General features: G+C 39.3%; 1 protein-coding gene across 2 annotated transcripts in view; it reads left to right on the forward strand.

Annotated features, from left to right (window-relative positions):
- The window catches only part of LOC149088661 (major facilitator superfamily domain-containing protein 6-like), a 46,725-nt gene that overhangs the window by 5,201 nt on the left and 18,812 nt on the right, over positions 1-22,712 (forward strand). For both annotated transcript variants that reach the window (XM_089248609.1, XM_089248616.1), the window contains exon 2: positions 14,801-14,935. The gene's annotated coding sequence lies outside the window, so the exon portion shown is untranslated. The remainder of the gene's footprint in view (positions 1-14,800; positions 14,936-22,712) is intronic.

Genomic DNA, 22,712 nt, shown 5'->3' on the forward strand with positions numbered 1-22,712 from the left:
CCCTGGCACCGCAGTGCCATACTGGCTGGAAAACACTGTCGACTTAAAAAAAATATACCGCAAATCTATCCAACTTGAAGTGTTCTGCGGAAACCCCAATTTGATATCCCCGATGTTAAGTGCCACATTTCGAATTTGGATGGAATCTTATACGAAAATTGTTTCGAGTATCATTACGTAATAAGAGAAATTGGCTCTTATTAGGGGTCCCACTAAGATTGGGAAAAAAAACAGGGAGGCGAAACCTCTCTTGACTCCTAGTTATCTCCTAAATTTTCAGTATCCATAGGAAAAGAAAACGAAAAAAACAAAAAGAGATTCTTTTCTTATTGGTCTTTCCCGACAGTCATTTTGTCCGTAAATATCTCCCCAATCTTACAGTTTATTTTCATTGCTGCCATCCTTGATGGCCTTCAAGTGGCGAAACGTCCGTTGTGTGTGTGTGTGTGTGTCTTTTTTTTTGTATATTATATTTATATCCTCTCGCTCTCCCTTATGCCATATTTATCATTATTATTTCGCCCTTCATTGTTTACTGAGAAAAAAAATACATACTGTTATACACATACTGTTCTTGACCTTACCACGCTCTTTATGGAGGTTGGTCGAAAAAACAAAAAAAACTTGAGTTGTCATTCAAAATGGAGATTTGCTACCGAGAGTTATTTTAAGGACTGTTCGGAATATCCCTCGTAACAAATCAATTCCCCCCGTGAAAGAGACGGGGGGGGGGAATTTCTACTTAAAGCTGTTAATGTTTGGATTTAATTTGCCACCCGTGACATTTATGTGATACTGGATATCAACTGCCGTGATTTATGGACTGCCACGGACATTACAGTCACTTAGTGGGAAAATAAGTTTTTTTTTCTTTATTTTTGGTTAAACGGAAGTTAGTACGTATTTCAATCGACGTTGAAAAGCCAGCCATTTTTGTCTTTTTTGGTTATTCTATTTGGTTGTGATGACTTTAATGGGGAGTGATCAGTGCCGTCTAAATGCATGGGCCTACCCTGGGGTTCTCAAGAGAAGAGGGGGCTCCCTCACAAAAAGTAGATCTGGTTCAAATTTTCGAGAGTAATCATGCAAATGTGCCTGGTAGCGGCTCAGAAAAATCACTTGCTCTGGGGGGGGGGGGGGTTCCCATGATGCTCTTCAGACAGCCCTGGGAGTGTAGCAGTTTTCGCGTGGGTTTTGGTGATGGGTTCACAATGTATACTGAAAGAATCGGAATATCGATTCTTTGAGTACCCAAGAGATCGTCAGGGCCGCAACTAGGGGGGAGCAGGCGCGTCTCGTGCTCCTGGCGCTGAACCCTAGGGGTCGCAAATTTCATTATGAAACCTCTCCTTCAATATTACAAGGGGGCGTCAAAATGAGCGCTTGCCCAGGGTGACCAAGCATATAGTTGCGGCCCTGGAGAGTGCGCTCGATACTTGTGAACTATTTCGTACTCCGAGGTCATGATCTCCACCTCAAATTCAAGCCCCCATTCGACTTAGCATTTGAAGGATTCACATCATGTCTGTCGGAATTGGAGCATTTTCTCGAAGTTGCGATGTAAAGGATTAGCGAGAAATAAGATCCCCCACTTTAGAGAGCTCTGGAGTTCGTTCTAGTGCTCTGAGACAAAATTTAAATCTGTAATCGCACAGAACAATATTCGATGGCATGTTCTGGATATTTCGGCAGACTCACTACGTTCAGCTCTGGCAAATATGATTTTGTGATTAGATAATATTAATAAGAGATAATATTAGAGATAATATAATATAATTAGATAATACATTAATAATATATAATATAGAGTATATTGTTCACAAAATGAAGGGAGACTTTGAGCAGTTTTAGTGCAACATATTAAACATTTTTATGAGTGCTCCAGCGTTACCTATCGACGGATTTTTCCACTATATTTTTCATTAATAAATGACAATCGTATGCTATAAAGGTGTCTCAGAACATCACTTTGCCCGTGGGCCCATGGTGCTGTTAAGACGGCCCTGCCAGTAAAATATCTAAAACGATTCGACGGAACTCTAACTTACAGTTAATAACCAAATCAAAGGGCATGTGGAAAAATGCTCAAAAGTTCATTGTGTAACAAAACGAAAAAAAAAGCTAAATTTCTATACGGTCCCCTTGTCCCTTTAACTTCAAATTAGAAAGTTGTTGCCCTGTATCTCCTGAGGCCAACAGAAAAAAAAAATCAATGTTTCTAAGTGTAATATTCGCTGAGATATTTTTGAATTAAAAAAATCGGAGAAAAGTTATGAAAGAACAGCAAAAACTAACGGACAACGATCCTTTCCCTCATTTGTGCTGTCTTTTCCCAACTCTTCTCCGATTTTTGAATTCGAATATCTCAGCGAAAATTGCACTTGAAAACATGGAATTTTTTTTTTGTTGGCATCAGGAGAGACAAGGCAACAAATTTCTAAATGGAAGTTAGAGGACAGAACGATCGTATAGAAATTTTAAGTTGGTGGTGACGTAAGCATTATCGAAACCCCCCTCCCCCCTATTGTCATCAAAAGTCAGCAAATCGGAACCCCCCCCCCCCCATCGATGCTGACGTAATACTTGAATGGCCCCCTATTTCAAGCATTTATTTTATGTATTGCTTTTGAGGCTCTGCGCGTCCTCTTTGTGGTTTCGCGTTATTTTAACTTGAGAAAATTATCAGCCCGAAAAAGAAAGAAACGTGCTTTCAGGGGTTGATTCTACTTTTTTCTCCCCAAATGTTCTTTGTAATTCGAAGTTGAAATAACATATATATATATAAAAGAATCACAGTTTTTACTAGTGCAGCCTGAGAGTTTAGGCACATGCCTAAGTTGACACATGGGTGCTCTTCTTCTCATGTTAGTCTTATATGAACGATGCTCACGGCCCAAAAAACTCTTTATATAAACTTTATTCTTTTTACTTTCAATCATTTGTGATCTGTAATTGCACGATATTTGTTCACAATTCCTAGTAACTAAAACGTGTTTGGCCATGACCAAAATCCTTCCCAGATTATTATATCAAATCTGAGCTCATCACATTTTATTGCATGTACATAATATTTTAAATAGCGTTTATGTTATCCCCACGATGTAGTGTCTGCAGTTTTTTGTTTTCACGGACGCAGACGGAAATACTGAAAGTTTACATCAGCGGAACCAACACTCGATAGAGCATGTAATAATCATGCATCTCCGAATAGTTTTGACTACCGCGGCTGTATTTACGCATCAGAGCCCCATACTTCGTGTTGATGATACGATCCAAAGGACGAGCTCGAACGTCTCGAACCCACCGGGAGGACTGCAATTAATCGAGCTGGAAAATAAATGGCGGAATCGTCCTGAAATTGTCTCTTTCACCATATAGACCTATCTCTCTCCTGAGATTAATAACATGAACTTTGTATCTCTTGCTGCGCTAAAAGGCATTTTAACTCGCCTTGCCAGCGGCAGCTGTAAATAACTCAATCTGCAGAGGCTTTAATGTAATCTTTCTTTTATATATATACGGTATAATACTCTCTCAAGAAGTTCCACGCCCCGAGTCACGCCAAATGTAATTTATTGTCGGAGTTACGGGCGGTAATTTCCTCCCGTGTTTTTTGATGGCGGGTCAGCCAGGAAGTCCATAAGTCCAGCTGTTGCGCCATGAAGAGATATAAAAACAGTAAATGAGTAAGAAAAAATAAAACTGTGTGATGAATCACTATCACTGTAGCCATTGCTCTCTGGATGTGCGTGGGATGAGGATTCGGTCTCGGGGCTTGTTTCGGCTTGGGTGGATTTCCACGGTGCACAACACATCATGCGTTTTTTTTTTCCGTCTCTTCTCATTATAACTTGTGAGTTAATATACAGCCAGTGTGGATTTATTATGTAGTTAAGATCGTATTCTTATCACGTACGCGTCCACTTCATGCACCGGCGAACGTTATCGAGATACGCCGTGTGTGTGTGTACTTCGGGGGTGGTGGCGAAATTAATGCCGACATTACAGGCGACATGATGGATTTGTATTTGTCGATATCGTTTAATTCGATGAATTTTTTTTTTTTTTTTTTTACATGGCCGTGGTATGACTATCTGATGGGAGAAACTGTGGGATGTTTCTCTATAAAAACTGGATGAAAAATAATTGGTTTTGGTATCCATGTTATGTGTAGTGTGAAGATTAGTTTCGTACGCATGGTATGATCAGTGTTTTCGATGTCTGGATAATTCATGAATTGGTTCGATGTCTGGCTATGGACATAGGCTTTGATGAAAAGTCGGCTGTTAGGTTATTATGGAAAATCATTTTTCGTTAGATAATAGTTGGAAAAATATTGGGGGATTGGGGTTATCTGTGTATTATGTTGAAAAAAAACTATTTATTTGATCACGAAGGGGATAAGTCAAGGTAAAAATTGATTTCACCTATATATGAAAAGATGGTATTTTTTCGGCCTGAAATATACTGAGAAATTGAATTTTCTGGATGTTATGCTGAAACTGATATTTGGAAAGAAAAGTGATTTGCCTCCTCCGGGAATCAAATCACTCATTCGTCTCGAATTTTTTTGGAATTTTAAATGCGATTGGATGCTACTTCTGACAATTCTTTTGATGACAATTTGGTGATGTCTCGTATTTTTACGGATTATTAATTAAGATCCCAGTAAACCGAATTTTGTTTTTTAAAATAAAATATGTGGTCACGTCAGATCATTTGAATATTTTTTCCGTCAAATATGTACATTTTTGTTTACTGCGATTGTTGCAGTCCTTTATTTCCACACCTTCAGTGATTTTAGCAGCAATTAGCAAATTGCATTTGAAGCAACGAAATGCATTTTTTTTTTGCAAAATTTAGTGGTATCCATAGGCGTACGCAGAATTTTCTCGAGGTGGGTTTCAGATTTTTTTTCCTTCTGAGGGGAGGGGTTTTACGTTTTTTTCCTTATAAATAGCACTGCAATCTTGGGTCAAGAGGCCCCCCCCCCTTGTGTACACCAATGGTGATATCCCGTATTTAGGATCGCAATTTCCTGCATTCTCCTCGATGATGATCTTTAAATATGAAAGTATAATTTTATTTGAACCCATATGCATATTACTAATATCAATTACAACGGATCAAAAATTTCATCATGTCTACCTGCGGACCATAGGTTGAGAAATACTGATCTAAATCATGGTCAGAATAGCCGTTATCAGGATAGCTAACATAGAAGTTTTCCTTACTAGGTAATGTTTAAAAGTCGTTCTTACCAACATAATTGTTGTAAAAGTTGCGTACTCAACTCAGTAAAATGGTATTGTGAAAGAACTGTCTTTATCTTTACAAAACGATTGTTACACCAATTATTTTAACCACATATTTGTTAGAAAAGGGGAAAAATATTTGTCAAATCACTGTTGGAAAAATTTTCATTGTATCACCCTTACAAATTTTCTTTATTAAATCACTGTTGGAAAAATATGAAATCACTGTCGGATAAATCTCTATTTAATAATTGTTGGAAAAACCTCTCTATTAAATCACTGTTGAAAAAGTTTGTATTAAATCATTCCAACAATGATTCCTCTCAGCCACCTCGTTGGACATTTTGCGTGTATTTGTATTTATGTGTATTAAATGTGGGGTCTTATGCTAACGAGCAAGACACACTTATTTCTATTTATTTATTTGTAAATGTATTTTCCACCAGATTACATCACAATACATTATAAAGTTGATTGTTGTAATGATTTCAAATCTCAGTTACATATATTGCACATTGAGTCAAATGATTTTTTTTCATAGAACCATTTTTGCCAGCTTTTTTTGCCCTGGTTTTCCCCACTGTCCCGGCAAAATGACCAACCCTGTGATACATATACAGGATACATAGCTCTCAACACAAATTACTAGCGAACCGTTGATCCTAGAGGGTCCAAGGGTTGTACAGTCATTAAAATATAAAAAAAAATGAAATAAATCTTGTATTTGGACACTCTGTCCTTAAAACTAGAGTTAGACAGTGGTAGTCGTTGCCCGGTTTCTCGTCGCCCGGGGCCAACAAAAAACCCCTCGTTTTCTGAATGCAATATGCGCTGAGATATTAGAATTTAAAAATCAGAAAAAGGTTGAGAAAGAACAGTATGAACCAATGGACAATGTTTCTTCACCTCATTTGTGTTGTTCTTTTCCAACTTTTTTGCCGGTTTTCGAATTCGAATATCTCAGCGAATATTCCACTTAGACACGAAGGGGTTTTTTTTTTCCGTTGGCCTCAGAAGACTCAAAGCAAATCTTTCACATTGGGTTTCCAGAACAGGTTGCTCGTATAAAAAGTTAGTTTTTATATTTTAACCAACTATACAACCCTTTGCGTAACATTAATGATTGGATACTTTTTCTAATTGGAAGTAGGCCTATGTCTCTAGGATAGTTAGGTTTGCGGTGCGAAGAGTTAGCATCTTGCTCGTAAAATAGCTAAGTAGTTAAGCATCCGTATATTTTTTTAATCTATAATTTATATCTCTTATGGCTCTCAAACTTGTGTGACCCGTGGCTCTCTTGCTCTATTCATCGTTTATCCGCGGTTCTCCAGAATTGATTGATCGTTATTGCGCATTCATAAAAGATTCACTATAAAGCACAAGCATCCACACACATCAATATCGCCAGCTCAGCGCGACGCTCCTGGCAAAAGCTGGTGATGTCCCTAGGAGCTAGCCGCGACGCGCACTTTGGGAAACACTGATTTACATGATTGTCAAACGAGACAATAAATAGTAACACAAAAAAGAAAGGAGTAGAAGTAGAAAAAGAACTTTCTCTCTGAAGATCTATATGAGATAACAGGATATAAGAATGGTGATTGCAAATGAAGAAGAAAAGGGTTAAGAACCGAGATGAATGTATGGCTGTCGACAATGTGTTTCCAAGACGATTAATGTCACTTATAGAATCTCGTCAAAGGAAATTCCGTCAACGAGGTCAGTTATTAAGTATTTGGGACACGTTTGAAGCCCGACAACGTCGCGATAGATGGATGGATGTAGGAAAAAAACTAAAAGAAACATCACGCGCTGCTGTGGGTACTGAGTATCGTGAGCCACATCCATTACCATTCGCCTACGTATCCTGTCTCGGAGGATCCAGGAAATGATTCCCTGAAGCCCAAAGAAACTGGTTCATGGACAGTCAATTCAGATGAGTTTTCTCGAACTGATTTACATAAACAGTGAAAACGCTTTGAAGGAACTCTATGAACCTAACAGTCTCAATAGGGTTAGTGTTTTCTGGTCTGAAATATTGCCCTCGCTTAGGGTGGCCAGATCATGCAACTGAGAAACCGGAACAAATCATGACAAAAACCGGGACATTACGGAAAATGTTTTCTCAGTGAATATTACAGAGACGAATTGCGCAGCAATTTCTGAAATTACCTGTTGGTGATAAAACCTGGGAGTTGCACATGAGTGAACATTTTCGTGAACCGGCGTTAATGGGAAAATTTCTCCTGACCTTCTTACTGACTATCTATATCTATATAAAATAACATGTTCTGTGACTGACTGACTGATTCATTATCGCGCGCCGAAGCCACTGAAGCTATACATATCAAATTTGGTCAATAATTGTTTTTCATGACGTAAAGACCCATTAAGAAGGTTTTCTTTTTTCCTTCGAAATTCCACCCCTAAGGGGATCAAAAGGAGGGGTTCGAAGGTGCAAAGAGAAATCACGCCGAGCCGAAACCGCCGAAATTCATGAAATTTGTTTTATTTGATGACTTTTTTTAAGAAAGTTTTTTTTTTTTGAAATTCGACCTGTAAGGGGATCATAAGGGTGACCTGATGATCCCCTTACACTTGGCTATTATGCATAATCGCTGATACAAGTGATAATTTTTTTTAGTACCTACTTATTAAATTTACCAAAGACGCCTGGGTACTTTGCATAATCACGGGTAAAAGTGATTAATTTAGGAAAATTTATCCAAGTTACAAAAATGCACCGCATAATAACCAGTTTTTATGTGTAATAACCGATCAGTTATATTAGGTACTAGCTATAATACCCGGCGCTGCCCGGGTTTTCTTTCTTCAATGAGGCTTTTTGGATATCACATGATCTCTCTTTCTTTCAGGGACATACAAACCGTACCTAAGTTAACCAATATGGCGACTTCCTGCGTGACTCATGAAATAAACAAATCTGGATTTAAAGAAACGTAGAAATGGAAATATTTTTCTTCCTTTTTCAAGGGGCGCTGGGTATTTCGACCCCCCCCCTCCCCTGAACTTCAGGTTATCCATCTGCCTATTTAAGCTTTCAAAAATGCTTAGCTAAAGCTGTGGAATTTCTTCGCGCGCGATGCACTTTACGGCAGTGCCGTCTTAACGCATGGGCCCATCCGGGCACGGCCCGTGGGCCTCAAGAGAAGAGGTGTCTCACAAAAATTACATTTGGTTGAAATTTTACCTGGTATGACCTCAGAAAAACCAACTGGCCAGGGAGCCCATGATGCTCTTAAGACAGCCCTGTTTTACGGGCCCATAATTAATTTTAAAACAACCTAAAATATATGAATTTATGCAGTTGATTGCTAAAAGACAATGCGGAGACATTAATTTTCATTCTTGAGAACATATAAATGTAAAGTTGAAATCAATGTGTTATTGCATGAATATCCAACTCGAAAGTAGGTCCGGCTAATGGCTTCATATTCAATTTTCTGGCTTCGTATCTCTAAGCGAACTCAATATATTTAAAAAAAAAATCAAGAATTCAACACAATTTTTGAAATTACAGATGCAGCAGAAAACCTCATTAAATCTTCGCATTTCTACAGTAAAATCGGATATTTTAACACTGATTTCTATGAGGATCACCCTTTTCCTGACCCTCAAAGCGATGCTGATGATGATTATGACGTCATTCAAAAAAACCTCATTATAGTAGTATTGAAAATGTGGCAAACCATTATAAAGACATAAATTATTATTCATATAGTAGCAGGATTAGAGAAGTAACAAACCGTTGTAAAGGCATATACACGTCTTAAACGCATTGCTAGGGAACCACGGTAACCAAAGTAAACGTTCCGAAAGTGATTGTTGAGGCCCAAAAACCATTCTTGCCCGACAGTTTTTTGCCCGTTTGGGGCATTTGCCCTGGGCTGACGAAATTTTAAAGTAGCCTATCATTCAAGTCGGGTCCCATTTGGTATATATGCAAAATTTGGCGACGATCGATCTAAAATTGTAGATTTGTATAGAGAACACACAGACACACATAAAATCAATTTTATATATATAGATAGACTAGCTATAATACCCGGCGTTGCCCGGTTTTTCTTCAATGAGGCTTTTTTGGATCACGTGATATCTCATTTTCTCTGAGGGCACAACCATGTCTAAGTTCACCAATCTGGCGACTCATGAAAGAAACAAATCTAGATTTAAAGAAACTTAAAAATAAATATATATTTTTCTTTTTTTCAAAGGGTGTTAGTTCAAAGGGTGGTATCATTTTGATACCCCCCCCCCCCGTTTGAACTTCAGGTTATCCATCTCTGCCTGCTTCTGCTTCAAAAATGCTTAATTAAAGCTGTGGAATTTTTTCGATGAACTTTTTACGGGCCCATAATTAATTTTAAAGCAACCTAAACTATATGTGAATTTATGCAGTTCAATATTAAAAGACAATACGGAGACATTAATTTTCCCGCTTGAGAAGATATAAATAAAAAGTTGAAATCAATGTGTTATTACATGGATATCCAACTCGAAAGTAGGTCCGGGGATAATTACTTCATATTTAATCTCCTGGGTTTCGTATATCTCTAAGAGAACTCAATATTTCAAAAATCGAGTATTGAATACAATTTTTAAAATTATTGATGTGACAGAAAACCCCACCAAATTTCCTCATTTCTACATTAAAATCGGCAATTTTAGCCCTAATTTCTATGAGGATCATCCTTTTCCTTACCCTCAAACGATGCTAATGATGATTATGACGTATATTCAAAAAACCTCATTACTGAGAGTATATTGAAAATGTGGCAAACCATTATAAAGGCATAAACTATTATACATATACTAACAGGATTAAAGAAGTGACAAACCGTTGTAAAGGCATATATACACGTCTGAAACGCATTGCTAGGGAATCACGGTAACCAAAGTAAACGTTCGGAAAGTGATTGTTGAGGCCCAAAAACCATTGTTGCCGGACAGTTTTCTGCCCATTTGGGGCATTTGCCCTGGGCTGACGAAATTTTAAAGTAGCCTATCGTTCAAGTCGGGTCCCATTTGGTATATATGCAAAATTTGGCGACGATCGATCTAAAATTGTAGATTTGTATAGAGAACACACACACACACACACACACAGAAAATGAATTTTATATATATAGATAATAAGAAAGTTCAATTTACTGTAACATTTATAGCGTGCATTTATGAAAATCTGAAAATAATTTGCAACTGATAAAACGATTAAATCTAAATTTTTTAAGATGGTTTTCTGTTCATTGGATTTAGATTAATTTTTTAATGGGAATATAATACAGTAAAAGAACCTCTTTAAGGTATGAAACAGTAGGGCTGGGAATCGATTGAAACTGTTAACTGGCTAACCAAACATTTTTAATCGATTAATCGAATTTTAATAGAATTTTTTGTAGTAAATATATAATATTAATTTGTGGCATAAAAATATTTTTCTATTCATTCCATGCACCTATTCGCCAGATGTAGGAATACGTAGATTAGAAGAAATTAACTGCCCACTTGAAGCATTTTAAAATTCTTAACATATATTTTGTCAAATTCTGGAGCTTCTCTTAGATCTTGTTAAAAAAAAACAGTTATTTTAGATCAGTCACTGATTTCGAAAAAACTATTTTCGATTATTCTGTTGCTTGTTGTACTACATAGAAACTCACCCAAATGACACATTACAGGTGAGGAGCGGAGATGATGCTGCCAAGAAAGTAGGAAAAAACTGTTCATAATGGAGACAATAAATTTTAGTCTTTGAACTTAATTTGAAACTGGAGTCACCAGCGTGTGTGTGTGTGTTCGTTGAATCGGATTGCATTTCCCTAATACCATCAAAATATTGATTCAAATATTTTAAATATATTGGTCACCCTACGCAGAACACTATACGTGGGTACATTAAGACACATCTCTCTCCAATCGGTTTCGTCGAACAAATCAAGTTAAATTTTAAACTTTTAAACAGATTTTAATCGAATTTGATCGATTCGATTAACTCAACTAAAATTTTTAACTGTTATTAACAGTTGATTGATTAACAGACACGATTAATCGATCAATCGGACCAGCCCTAGTAAATAGTAATCTTTTTACGGGGGGGGGGGCAATTTTTTTGACCGAAGAAGTGTACACATTAATTCACCTAAATCCAACGGGTCACCGCTCCGAAAGGCTGGCTCTCGAAGAAACGAATAGTGACCTTTTAGTTTTTGCTGTTATGTTCCAGGTCGATTTTAAACCAGTTGGTTATCATTAACTCCATCGATAATCGATCATTATTCATATAAAAAAGAAAACCCCTAGGGAATTTCCCAGTCAACATGAATAAATGACATTACTTTGACCCTTTTCCCATGCTCACAACTTAGGAACATGAAAATGGCAATAGACGATATTATTACTTGCATCTCTTTGATATTGGAGCAAGATTACCACGAACCATAAAACCAGGTATAGATGATTCTGAAGAAATGAATACCCTCGGCGGAATCAGATTGTATCTGTGCAAGGATTGCTGGGCCCGTTTAGCACCGGTGTTTTCTAGGATTATGATAAATTTTGTCATTTGGGCATGTTAGACAGCTGAGCATACATGTGATAGGGCGAAGGCATTGGGAGGTTTCTTCATTTTGTCGTTGTTGTCGATACTCCCTAATGGCCGAAGGCGTCATTTCGTCATTCCCTTCAGTGAAGTCTTGTTATTCTAATATGTCATAATCACATGCAGGCAGAACTCGCTTCCGTGCGCTTAATTTGCTATAATAACCCACGACGGGTCGATGACTGCTTTAGAAAAGAAAAACATTGTGTGTTTTCTAGATTCTGAGAATTTTTCAGTTGATGAAATCAGAGGCGTATTTACGGGGGGGGGGGGGCACGTAGTGGGCTGTAGCCCATTGCTGCAAGTTCGGAGGAGTGACAATTTTGACAAAAAAAAAATGAGTAGAATGGGAGCAGGGTGACAAAATTGTATAGCCCATTGGCGGTAAGGCCACAGATCCGCCTCGGCCTAGAAAGTGAGAGACTAGGTCGGTGAGTGGCCAAAAGTGTGACCTATAGTTTACAAACACGTGAATGACCAAAACAGTGTGCACGCATATGAACGATCAAAAAAAGTAATCTAGAGAGCAAGGATTGGGCAGTGGGCAACCAAAAGCTTGACTTGTAGTGGTTCTCAACTTATAGAAGTCCTTTTCTTTCTTCCAAACAAATCACAAAAAAAAGCGATGGTGGGGTTCGAACCCGGGTCCGTCCGTCACTATGACCACTCTACCACTACAGCGGTCTGTACAAGCCCACGATCCGGTTGATTTCTTTCTTGTGAGTGAAAGGCCCGGTCATACACACTACTTATGGCAAATAAATGGGTAAAAATGAAACGGCGAACCATTCACGGCCCGGCGGTTGAGAAACACTGACCTAGTAAGTATGCAAGTTCATGAGACTTAGAGACTGTGCAAGCATGTGATTGACCAAAACACTGTGAATGACCAAAAGAGGGACCTGGAAATCGAAAGATCAGGTCAATGAGCGATGAAATGAGAGACCAAGAGAGTGAGGCACCAGGTCAGTGAGTGACTAAAAAGTGATCTAGGGAGCAAGGGATCAGGTCGGTGAGTGACGGAGAGATTGACTTGGAATTTGCATAATTGGCGTACGCAGAATTGGCGTACACTATAATCTCAACTTGATGGGGGGGGGGGGGGTTAGCACCCCAAAAATCCCTTTGTGCACGCCAATGACCTAGAGGGTGTGCAAGCATGTTGATTGACCAAAACTGCTCAAGAATGTAAATGACCAAAAGAGAGGGACTTATAGATCGAGGGACAAGATCAGTGAGAGACCAAAAGGATTATCTAGACAATGTTTCCCAAAGTGGGCAATATCGCCCCCCGGTGGGCAATGGAATAGTCCAAGGGGGCGATAAAAGCTACTGATTTAACATAGGATCCTATGGGTTCGCTTGAGTAGGTGGGCGATGAGAGTGAAAAAATTCTGAAGAAGGGGGGCGATGGAACAAAAAGTTTAGAAAACTATGATCTAGACCTTGAGAATGTGAAGGCGTGGTAGCGACCGCGAAAATGTGCAAGTAAATGAGTGATTTCGAAACAGGCGTATTTACGATGGGGGGTGGGGCTGAGCAGGCTATAGCGTAGGTGGAAAATTAGACCAGAATGGTGGAAGGGCGGCAAAATTCGTGAAGCCTACAGGCTGTAAAACCATACCCCTCTGCCTAGAAAGTAGAGACTAGGTCAATGAGTGACGGAAAGAGTGACCTAGAGGGTCTGCAATCATGTGAGTGAACAAAAGAGAGAGTTAGAGAGAGTGAGGGACCAGACAAAAACCCCTACAGATAAGATCTTATAAATAAGGGTTGGTGGACCAGGTGCGCGAGCGATCAACAATGTGACCTAGAAAGTTGGCAATTATGTGAGTGCCCAAAAAGTGTTATAGAGAGCAAGGGGGAAAAGCAACCAAAGATTGACACACAGACTCGTGTGTAAGCGTGTGATTGACCAAAATCGTGTTCAAGAATGTGAATGACCAAAGGAGGGAACCTAGAGTGTGTCCACTCTAGAATATCAAAAGTGTGTCCAAGAGAGCGAGGTACTAGGTCAGTAAAAAACTAGAAGAATGTCCTACACCAGTGATTCCCAACGTGGGCGTTAACCCCCCCCCCCCCCCCGGGGACGATGGCCTAGACCATAGTTTCCCAACCTTTTTTGTCCCATCTCCCCCTTCTTCAGAATTTTTTTTCTTCCATCGCCTCCCACCAACCCATAAGATCCCATGTTATACCCGTAGCTTCTACCGACCCCCTTTAACATTCCATCGCCTCCCCCCCCCCGGGGGTGTTAACGCCCACGGGTGGAATCACTGGCCCAGACCTAGAAAATGTGTAGACATGGTAGCGATAAAAAAATGTGCAGGCATGTGAGTGACTTGGAGATGATGTGTAGCTACAGAGTGTATGTGTGAGCGCGTGCGTGGGGTGGGGGGGGGTATAGCCTGAGTGGGCTATAGCCTAGGACAGAAAATTCGAGGAATGAGTAGGTCAAGGAAATTAGAACAGATTGGGAAAAGGGAGGCCCAAATAACCATAAATCCACCTCTGGATGAAATCGCATATTCTCTGAAAAATAGAAACCCACAGAACTTGCCATAAAATGCAAACCCATTGCCATAATCCTAGTCGCTGTTATTCACTTTCATGTTGCCCCATGAAACTGTCTTAGATCATCACATATGTGACGCATTTCCTTCTTGGAAAGTTTCCACCCACCGGATTCTTATGGATTTCTATCGGAAGAAAAATCCGCAATTATTTCCCCAAGAAGCATTTCATTTTCGTGCAATGCTAGTAAGTAACATTGCATGACGATATATTGAATATGAATCCCTCGGAATCTGTTTTTCCATGTACATGCGCACTAATCTCGTAAATTGATCGTGTTGCAATCTCTGTCGAGAAAGGAAAAGATTATAATTAATATATATATATATATTTTCTTCTTATATTTTTTTAGGGTATTACGCGTATGGAATGGAGAAATGGAGTACACGGAGGACATCATTTCGCTTTCGTGATTGAACCGAATTTTTAATTAAAAGGAATCTCTCGAAGAATCTAATTGAAATATCGGTGGAAATACATTTTCAAGGTAATGTATAGAATAGAATAGCATATGTTAAAGAAAATATCTAACATATTATTATTGTGCGTCATATGTGTCTTCTGTGTGTGGAAGATTTTCAATTTAGAAATTCATTTATGAAAAATGCACTTCGTCCCTAGAGTTAATGTACAGGGTCTTTATAATTAAAGTTCCACTTTGAAATGGCCATAAAAGGAAAACTACAGGACCAAATGTTATTAAACTTGGTAATAGTTTACAGGAAGTCGTGGGATTCAATTTCAGCAAAACAAAAAAAAAGTTCAAAAACTCACCACCAGCGCCGTAACGAAGAATGGCGCTGTATGCGATATTGTTAAACGGAATAAGACATCTGTTTAGAATATTTTTAATCGTTTCTAAAACGTGTTACAAAGCATGTTCAATGTGCCGTCCACCATTTTCTGAAAGCAAGTTCAATCGCATTGCTACGTTCTCAACAGTAGCTCTTATAACATGTCAGGAATGTTACGGACATGTCAGTGTATCGGTGCCATTGTGATTTTGCATAACCCCATAAACAGTTTAGTTTTAGAAACGGTTAGAAACATTTTTAACCGGTGTCTTTCATGTCTTATTTTGTTTAACAATATTGCATACAGCGCCATTCTTCACTGGTGGTGCGTTTTTGAACTTTATTTTTTCGGAAACTTGAAGCCCATGTAAACTGTGCAAGGCCCATGTGAAGCCCCTCTTGTAAACTATTACCAAGTTTGATAACATTTTGTCCAGTAGTTTTCCTTTTATGGCCGTTTCAAAGTGGAACTTCAATCACAAAGACCCTGTAGTTATTTAGATTGCAACAAAATTACATTAAAAATATTGATAAAGTTTTGGATTAGCTCAAATCAACATCCAACCTGTTGCTCGGGAGCACCTCGGTGCTCATTGAAGCATTGTTCAACATTTGTTCCAGACTCTCGTGGTATTGATCGACATCCCCATTTGATCTCCATTCATGGAAAAACAGTTTCAAGCCGTATTTAGGGTAGTTTTGAGGAATATTTTGCTGCTCCTCCTGAGCCTAAATCAATCTCAAAATAAAATATAAAATATACAGGGTGTTCTGGAAGTCCTAGTGGGGCCTTTATCTCATCAACCGTTCGTTGTAGAGGTATGGTTCTAATTTAAAAAATGCTCAAAATGTGTTAAAAAAATCACCCTATGTGAGTTTTAAAAAATACAGTGTAACATAAAACAATTTAAATTTTTAAACGCCCCCCTCCCTGTTCTTTAATTTTGTTGCCTTGTCTCCTCTGAGTTCAAAAACAAAAAAAATCTATGTTTTCAACTGGAATTTGAAGTTGTTGAATTTGACATTGAGTTGTTTGAATTTAAAAAAATAGGAGAAAAGTTGGGAAAGAACAGCATAGAAATAAGAGAAAGTTCGATTATTTTGTGCTGTTCTTTCTCAACTTTTCTCTGTTTTTCGAATTCGAAAAAATTAGATATTTTTATTTTTGCGACACTGAAAACTGGTACTGTGTGATTTCTGAGCACATTCCGAGCATTTTTTAAACTAGAATCATACCTCTACGACGAACGGTTGATGAGTGTGGATTGCAGGCAGGAGACCCTCGTAGCCGGTCAATTTGTCGCAATCAACTTGTCGCGCTCAACTCGTCGCGCATCAATTTGTCGCAGTGCCAATTCGTCGCGGTACAAATTCGTCGCAGAGACAATTCGTCGCGATACAAATTCGTCGCGGTACAAATTCGTCGCGATACAAATTCGTCGCGGTACAAATTCGTCGCAGAGCCAATTCGTCGCGGTACAAATTCGTCGCAGAGCCAATTCGTCGCGGTACAAATTCGTCGCAGTGACAATTTGTCGTGTAACCAATTCGTCGGGACGTCAATTTATCGCAGAGTCAACTCGTCACGCGATCTGTATGTAGGTTTTTTTGTCTCATACGTGAAAAAATAAACATGAAGAAAAGTTTTTTTCCATCAAGAAATGCACACAGTTTACTAAATTTTTTTTTTTGTCATTTCGAAAAAAATCATCGAAATTACATCGAAATTAAAATTACAATTGATATTAATGTTTTATTATTTAATTATTGTAAATGTTAAAAAAATCATTTTTTCTATGATAAAATTTTAAAATTCTGTAAAAAAATGTCGGTGTTTATGATATTCCCCAAATTACAGTACAGCGGAGGCTGTCTTTAAGTGTAAACTTGTATCTGTCCCATGTGGAATCGAGACTCCCACCAACATTAACCACTACAGTATCTCCACAAGAACCTGAAATAATTAATAATTTAATTTAATTAATATTTCATTTTCACCGGATAAGCCACACTTGTCGCTTTCTCTCGAGATTTGCATTACTCGTAGCGAGGGGAGTTGGGGCGCACACCGAGATGATAAATTGCGATCACATACATTTTCAAAATTTAATTTGCACCGGATAAGTTGCTCAAGTTAAAAACTCAAAAAATCCAACCAATAAAGTTCATAGGTTACATTCGAGCAAATGCAACCGATAATCTTATTGGTTGAATTTTTCAAGTTTTATAAAAGGACTTTTAGAACACTTTCATAGTGTAATGCTAGCCTTAGATATATTGTCGGTAAAAAATTCCTCAAAGATGTATTCCCTACATGGCAGATACATATTCAATAGTGAATTAGGGCCATTCAAGTATTACGTGAGCAGATTTTCAGCCATTTTTGACCCCCTCCCCCTTGTCAGCAAAAATCAGCAAAACACTGACCCCCATCCCCTCCCCCGTCAGCAAAATTTCACCAGAAGCTTAGAATATTTCATATCTTCAAAAAGGGGTGGTTGATGACGTAAGCGACCTTCAACCCCCCCCCCCCGCCATCAAAAGTCAACAAATCCGAAACTCCCTCCCCGATCCTGACGTAATACTTGAATGACCCCTTAGGCAAATTGTGCTTTGGGATGGGCATTGATCCTAATTTATCATCTTGGTGTGTTCCCGCAACACCCCTCGCTGCGAGAAATGGAGATCCCGCCAGAAAGCGGGAGTGCGGCTTATACGGTGAAAATTTAATTTTGAAAATTTATTTTATCGTAATTTATCATCTTGGTGTGTTCGCCCAACGCCACTCGCTGTGAGAAATGGAGATCCCGCCAGAAAGCGGGAGTGCGGCTTATACGGTGAAAATTTAATTTTGAAAATTTATTTTATCGTAATTTATCATCTTGGTGTGTTCGCCCAACGCCACTCGCTGCGAGAAATGGAGATCCCGCCAGAAAGCGGGAGTGCGGCTTATACGGTGAAAATTTAATTTTGAAAATTTATTTTATCGTAATTTATCATCTTGGTGTGTTCGCCCAACGCCACTCGCTGTGAGAAATGGAGATCCCGCCAGAAAGCGGGAGTGCGGCTTATACGGTGAAAATTTAATTTTGAAAATTTATTTTATCGTAATTTATCATCTTGGTGTGTTCGCCCAACGCCACTCGCTGCGAGAAATGGAGATCCCGCCAGAAAGCGGGAGTGCGGCTTATACGGTGAAAATTTAATTTTGAAAATTTATTTTATCGTAATTTATCATCTTGGTGTGTTCGCCCAACGCCACTCGCTGTGAGAAATGGAGTTCCCGCCAGAAAGCGGGAGTGCGGCTTATACGGTGAAAATTTAATTTTGAAAATTTATTTTATCGTAATTTATCATCTTGGTGTGTTCGCCCAACGCCCCTCGCTGCGAGAAATGGAGATCCCGCCAGAAAGCGGGAGTGCGGCTTATACGGTGAAAATTTAATTTTGAAAATTTATTTGATCGGCGTACTGACTCTGCGACAAATTTGTACCGCGACGAACTGATTCTGCGACAAATTCGTACCGCGACGAACTGATTCTGCGACAAATTTGTACCGCGACGAACTGACTCTGCGACAAATTTGTACCGCGACGAAATGAGTCTGCGACAAATTTTCACCGCGACGAACTGACTCTGCGACAAATTTGTACCGCGACGAACTGACTCTGCGACAAATTTGTACCGCGACGAGTTTGTAGCACGACGAATTGACGCTGCGACAAATTGATTGCGACGAATTGTCGTGCGACAAGTTGATCGCGACGAATTGACCTAGACCCGGAGACCCTCCACGTCCGAGTCCTTAGATTTTAGGGGAATCTTCCTGCAGGTTCTCTGCTTAATTTATTGCGTAAAAGATTTTAAAAAAATTATAAGTTGATGTCCAATTTCCCAGGCTGACATGTCAGATCTAACGGCGTTTTCCCGTAGAGGTATAGGAACCCGGAAGGTCAAATAGGTGCCCGTTAATCATTGAAGACTTTTTACTTATTTTTTTGAATTTTTTTTTTATTATTTTTTTTATTTCAACATTTAAGTTAATTTTATTCTTGGTAACTTAGAGTTCATTGTCTTACTTCTATAAATGACGCAGAAACTGAAGGGGGTGGGGGTTACACAAATTTTCTTGTCCCGGGTCCCCACCTTGAGCTCAAGTCTGCAACACCAATCTACCTGAAGGACGAAAAACGCTTATGACATCACCCTTTTAAATTCCGAATGACATCAACACCGGCTTCTACCCCAGTTCAATCCATCCTAATGGACCCTGGGGATATAAAAAAAATTGGTAGAAGGTTATCCGGAATTCAAGTTCTGTCACGCACCCTCAGTCTAGGAATTTCAACTCGCAGAATAGATATTTTTTTGCAATCGGGTGATTTCACCCAGGGGGTTAGCAGACATTTCCAATATGGCGGATGGGAACCCCTGAACGAATGTATCCACACATACATGTAGATGGTGTTGGCGAAAATCCTATTATACTGTATATATTATATTCCCATACAATAAAAGAGGGTAAAAAGAACGGGAAAAAAAAGAGTAGGATTGAATAAACAGATAAGTGGGTGAAGAGAAAATGCTTTTTATCACAAAGTAGCTCGGAATTTTTTTTTTTTCCCGTCCACCCAGTCTTGTCAACCCCGCAGCAGCACCATTTCAAAGCAAGCCCCAGACAATAATGGAAGACGTATGTTGTAGACGTATAGTTTGATGGAGCCAAAAAAAAAGTACACAGAGACACCATACAATAGTGGCACTCGTAACCTTCCCCCCTATAGTGTTTTATTGTGTCATTCCCTACTGAGGGAATGCGTCATCGTATCATGATATGTTTGGGAAAGGATAAAAACTTGCTACCGTATTATCATGTGTTGGTGTTATAAATCAGTGCAATGGCGCTGTGGAGGAGGAGGAGGAGGAGGGGAGAACATTCCAGCTGTGCGAGCGGAGCGAATTCCGCTGGGAAATGCTTCCAGAGCAGATTTGGTAAACAACCATAACGTTGTAGATGTTGGGATATCCCTCCAAATAAAAATCTCTTCGCCTATTTCGTTTGTTTTTCCGCTGAATCCACATTTATTGGGACTATAATGTACCGTAAACCGGGGTAACTTGGTGACAGAATTTGAAGTTTCCCTTGCTGTTAAACAATCATTTTCATTACCCTCTCCTTAATAGCCGGTGGTTTTGATATTACCTCTCATCCTTCCTCTACAAAACTGTATATACTAGTTATGCTTCAACCATTTTTGAACAACCAGTATCAGAAGTTGTCGCAGACTCACCCAATGGTGCGGGGTGAGTTTGTGACATGCCGTTTTTGTATTAGAAATGCGTGGGAAAAATAATTGTCACGAAGTCAAACCACATACTCTGTATTCTAATCCATTTTTACAGACTGAAATGAATTATGCATTCAAGTTTTCCATCGCGCTGACTATTACTCCGTCCGGTCTCTTCTCTGTCACTTTTTCCGGGAACGACTGCCCTTCAACGTTAACAACTACATAATGAATCTCCTCGATCATATTCTGTTTCCGTGATTGAAGCTCGGGTGGGAATCTCAGCATCGGAAAACTCTTCGTGTGCAAATCTACACTGGCATCTGAATCTCAAACAGAAAACGCAGTTTCGCTCTCTTCGCCACTAATCTCTTCTCTTTGAGGAGCCTTTTCCGAAACGGAGTTCCTACCCGAAATTCGTATTTAAATTTTCTGGGCGTGGATGGCTCGTCAGGGTTCGCTTCTTTGCTGATAAGAAATGCCCGGGGGCCGTTCAAGTATTACGTCATCATAATGACATAGAGAGGGGGGGGGGTTTCCGATTTGCTGACTTGTGATGACAAGGGGGAAGGGGGGTTTGGATAATGCTTACGTCATCAACCACCCCTTATGAAAATATGAGTTAGGATTTAGTTTCTTTCTTTTCTTTGTGACAAACAGGTGCTGTCACTATGATTCTCTGCTGATCTTTGATTTTTGGCATGATTATTAATATCTAGTATAAGACTCGTCCAATTAATATCATTTTGCAATATGTTCGATATAATATATAAATGCTCAAGAATAGTTACTTGTCAAACGATATCCCTTCTGTGTTTTGTTTGTTACTCAACTCATTTTCCGGTAAATACAAAAGCACCAATTGACTATATAACCTCGCAACACATCCTCGATAATGCCACAGTTAAAGCATGGCGAGTTCGCCGGCCCATCGATAACTGACAGTTCACATGGCACCAGCCTATCACGTTGCCCTTTTTCTGTTTGGTTCCAAGATCACGGCGTGAGATTCGAAATAAGGAAAATTTACATCTGGTCACAAAGTCACCCGGTTTACAAAATGTTCTAAAAAGTTCCAAAAGTAGTCTATATCAGGGGTAGCCAACAGCTGGCCCCGTGAAGTGATTTTGAGCGGTTCGTGACAAGGTAAAAATTACCGTGAAAAAATTAAATTTGCGATCATTATTTGAACTATCGGTTCCAACAGCAGATTTCTTGATTAACACTAACTGCTTAAAAACTTCTTATTTCTGGTGACGAAATTAATTTAATAACTAACTAATTAATTCAATTAATAATGGGGCGGCTTATACACCGAAGTTGCACCGCTGATGCGGCCCGCGACGCTATAGCTGACCATTATGTTGGCCAGCGAACAGAAAAAAGTTGGCCACCCCGGGTCTATATTATCCTCAATATTTTCATGTCTGCGTCTCTGGCACAGGCATTATTGAGAAAATTACCATTACTTGATTGCAATAAAGCTAGGGCCACAACCTGGGGGGGGGGGGCAAGCGGGTCTGGTGCTTCGGACCAGTGGAGGTGCAAATTCCACCCTTAAACCTCTATTTCAACGTTACAAAGGGGCGCCAAAATGCGTGCTTGGCTCCGCCGACCAAGCAATTTGTTTCGGCCTTGATAAAGGTTTTATTGAGAAGACTGTTGCACCACACGTTAGCATCGTTGTTTATTAGCATTGTTAGGAAATCATTGCTGAAAGCATGTTGGAAAAAAAAACTTTCATGTTGGCAATGACGATTTGGCGGGAAATCGTTGCTTGTTGGCAGAGTTATTTACTGCGTATTAACCCTTTAAGCATTTTTTGCAGAATTTTCCTGATCCACATTATAACTGCCACATTGGAAATAAAAGCGTGTTATGAACACGATATATTTCGGGGTAATCGAGATAAAGCATTCATTCATTCATTCAAACCGAGCACAACTCCGGTCTATCGCCCTAGGCAATTTAATACCGACTGAGTTGTGCCAGAAGTATGAGTGCTCTCCCAAATCTCCTGGGTCCCCGGTCCGCGAAAACGATTATATACAGTATATATATAGCCTACATCACACAAAATACACACAGTACGATTATACACTATACATACATCACACACATAATACATAAAGCTGCCTCGCGACATTTGGCCAGTCGTGACCCAGCTCCAAAGTTCAGCCTC

Source organism: Pholcus phalangioides, unplaced genomic scaffold, assembly GCF_987345545.1.
Source record: "Pholcus phalangioides strain wild (caught in Gottingen) unplaced genomic scaffold, Ppha-v1.0 ptg000003l_1, whole genome shotgun sequence".
NCBI lineage: Eukaryota > Metazoa > Arthropoda > Arachnida > Araneae > Pholcidae > Pholcus > Pholcus phalangioides.